Genomic DNA, 4,224 nt, shown 5'->3' on the forward strand with positions numbered 1-4,224 from the left:
AACAAACCTAAAGTTTAGAAGTATGGCCGCCCTAACAACAAACCTAAAGTTTAGAAGTATGGCCGCCCTAACAACAAACCTAAAGTTCAGAAATACAGCTGCCCTAACAACAAACCTAAAGTTCAGGAATCATTCAAAAATGAATGTTATAATCAAAATCTGAAATCTGAAATCAATTCTGCATTGCAATATTCCAGATGAAATATACACCCTTTATAAATAATATGACATATACATCATTATTCTAATAAAATGTAATATTAAATTTAAATGCTGACTTCATGTTTTGGACGTTTAAATCACACAGACATTTAAAAAAAAAGCAAATTTACTCCAATGTAAGATGTTCAAATCATTACATTTAAACAGTAAAACAAAATTTCTCTAAATAGTAATTTAATAACATCAATCAGATGAAAGAAAACTGTTACCATGGCAACCATATGTGACACATGTATAGCATTACTTACAAAATATGTTTTAACCTGTGTATGTTTACACTCTGAATTTCACAGACTTCATCAAATATAATGGCATTAGACGTCTGCCAAATAAAGCATTACATGTACGTTTTATTATAACATGGTTGTACCAACAGGTCTGATAATTTTGATCATTACATAGTTCTACTGACTGGTCTGATAATGTTCATTATTACATGGCTGTACTGATTGGCCTGATAATATTCATTATTACAAATTGTACAATATGACTGTACCAACAGGTCTCATAATATTCATCTTAATATTTTCATGCAACAAACTATGATGCAAACAAATAAATGATTCAACCCTAGATCTGATGTAATGCAGAGTGTATATGCTGTAATACAAACTGACTGACATGTATTTCAACTCTAGATTTGATGTAATACAGAGTGTATATGCTGTAATACAAACTGACTGACATGTATTTCAACTCTAGATCTGATGTAATACAGAGTGTATATGCTGTAATACAAACTGACTGACATGTATTTCAACTCTAGATCTGATGTAATACAGAGTGTATATGCTGTAATACAAACTGATTGACATGTATTTCAAGTTTTGGGTCATGGTCATGTAACAAACAACAGTTATTGAAATGAGCCAGTAAAATTACTTCTTATAGTGTGCACTTGGTAATTGAATTATGTAGCAAATCGGTTGCAAAAGAAACCAATATAAAACTCAAACTTGACTGTTGGTAGTCTGTGGATCAAACCATCAAGTTACACTATCTATAACTCATGTGATAAAAACATAACATCACAAAGTACATTTACTACAGGAAATACTTTTATTAATTCTGATTGGTCATGACATCATCATCACACTATTCATAAGATTCATTCTGATTGGTCATGATGACATCATCACGCTATTCATAAGATTCATTCTGATTGGTCATGACATCATCATCACTCTATTCATAAGATTCATTCTGATTGGTCATGATGACATCATCACGCTATTCATAAGATTCATTCTGATTGGTGATGACATCATCATCACGCTATTCATAAGATTCATTCTGATTGGTCATGACATCATCATCACTCTATTCATAAGATTCATTCTGATTGGTCATGACATCATCATCACGCTATTCATAAGATTCATTCTGATTGGTCATGACATCATCACGCTATTCATAAGATTCATTCTGATTGGTCATGACATCATGTTATTCATAAGATTCATTCTGATTGGTCATAACATCATCATCACGCTATTCATAAGATTCATTCTGATTGGTCATGACATCATCACGCTATTCATAAGATTCATTCTGATTGGTCATGACATCATCATTAAGCTCTCAAAGAGTCACTGATTGGTCATGACATCATCATCAAGCTCTTTATAAGATTCATTCTGATTGGTCATGACATTATCAAGCTCTTTTGAGGATTCAATCTGATTGGTCATTAAATCAACAAAAAACACTTTATAAAATTTACTTTGATTGACCATGATATCACCATCAAGTGATTTATGAGATTCACTCTAATTGGTCATGGTATCAAATTTTTATAAGACTCACTCTGATTGGTCAGAAACACAACAGAAAGTTGTATTCATACTTGTTACTTACAATAAGGAGGTTACATAATGACTTCAGATTACAAATTTCAGACTCAGTGACATGATTTCAGCGTTCGTGATAATACTCAAAAAACAATTTCTATGATTTTAAACTTACAATTTACATCTTGTATTTCTGTTTGAAAAAGTATTCAAAATATACACATTAAAATTAAGACTTTAAAGTGTTTCATGGTTGAAATAATACAACTGTCTGAATAACTTAATGTGATCCAAAATGTTCTTAAATTTCCAAAAAAGTCATTATATGCTGTTCATGCAATCTGTTGCCATGGAAACTGTCACAATTCAACACCATTTTCCAACCAATACAAATGGACCCAAAGTGTCCATAGACTCAAAATGAAGCATTGTATCTACTTAAGATGCTCTCAATACTTTTTTCTAAGATACAACAGCAATAAAGTAACTCAATAATGTATGACAATGAGAAACAAAATGAGACACAGAATGTTTTATTCACAATTGTCCATAAAATGTGCTCAAAAAGTAGGTGAATAATGCCTTTGTGTGATTAATCGGTGGAACACTTATCATCAAAACAAATGATCATGCCATATCATGGACACCAAATGGATGGTATAACTATGTTGACCAACGGAAGATTGGGAATATAACGGGAAGGACATAGCACCCAAGGTAGAAAAAACTATGTTGACCAACGGAAGATTGGGAATATAACGGGAAGGACATAGCACCCAAGGTAGAAAAACTATGTTGACCAACGGAAGATTGGGAATATAACGGGAAGGACATAGCACCCAAGGTAGAAAAAACTATGTTGACCAACGGAAGATTGGGAATATAACGGGAAGGACATAGCACCCAAGGTAGAAAAACTATGTTGACCAACGGAAGATTGGGAATATAACGGGAAGGACATAGCACCCAAGGTAGAAAAACTATGTTGACCAACGGAAGATTGGGAATATAACGGGAAGGACATAGCACCCAAGGTAGAAAAACTATGTTGACCAACGGAAGATTGGGAATATAACGGGAAGGACATAGCACCCAAGGTAGAAAAACTATGTTGATCAACGGAAGATTGGGAATATAACGGGAAGGACATAGCACCAAAGGTAGAAAAACTATGTTGACCAACGGAAGATTGGGAATATAACGGGAAGGACATAGCACCCAAGGTACAAAAACTATGTTGACCAACGGAAGATTGGGAATATAACGGGAAGGACATAGCACCCAAGGTAGAAAAACTATGTTGACCAACGGAAGATTGGGAATATAACGGAAAGGACATAGCACCAAAGGTAGAAAAACTATGTTGACCAACGGAAGATTGGGAATATAACGGGAAGGACATAGCACCCAAGGTACAAAAACTATGTTGACCAACGGAAGATTGGGAATATAACGGGAAGGACATAGCACCCAAGGTACAAAAACTATGTTGACCAACGGAAGATTGGGAATATAACGGGAAGGACATAGCACCCAAGGTAGAAAAACTATGTTGACCAACGCAAGATTGGGAATATAACGGGAGGGACATAGCACCAAAGGTAGAAAAACTATGTTGACCAACGGAAGATTGGAAATATAACGGGAAGGACATAGCACCCAAGGTAGAAAACTATGTTGACCAACGGAAGATCATAAATATCGGGAAGACACAGCATCAAAGGTAGAAAAACTATGTTGACCAATGGAAGATCGGGAATATAACGGAAAGGACATAGCACCCAAGGCAGAATCACTGCAATATGGATGCAGGAAGAGTGAGTCTGCAATGAGTACAGCAACATCGATGCAGTCAGAGTCAGTCTGCAATGATCACTGCAATATGGATGCAATATGAGTGAGTCTGCAATGATCACTGCAATATGGATGCAGTATGGGTGAGTCTGCAATGATCACTGCAATATGGATGCAGGTAAGAGTGAGTCTGCAATGATCACTGCAATATGGATGCAGTAAGAGTCTGCAATCTGCAATGAGTACAGCAACATGGATGCAGTAAGTGTCAGTCTGCAATGAACACAACAACATGGATGCAGTAAGTGTCAGTCTGCAATGAGTACAGCAACATGGATGCAGTAAGTATCAGTCTGCAATGAACACAACAACATGGATGCAGCAAGTGTCAGTCTGCAATGAGTACAGCAACATGGAT

This window comes from Glandiceps talaboti, chromosome 11 (genome assembly GCF_964340395.1).
Source record: "Glandiceps talaboti chromosome 11, keGlaTala1.1, whole genome shotgun sequence".
Lineage (NCBI taxonomy): Eukaryota > Metazoa > Hemichordata > Enteropneusta > Spengelidae > Glandiceps > Glandiceps talaboti.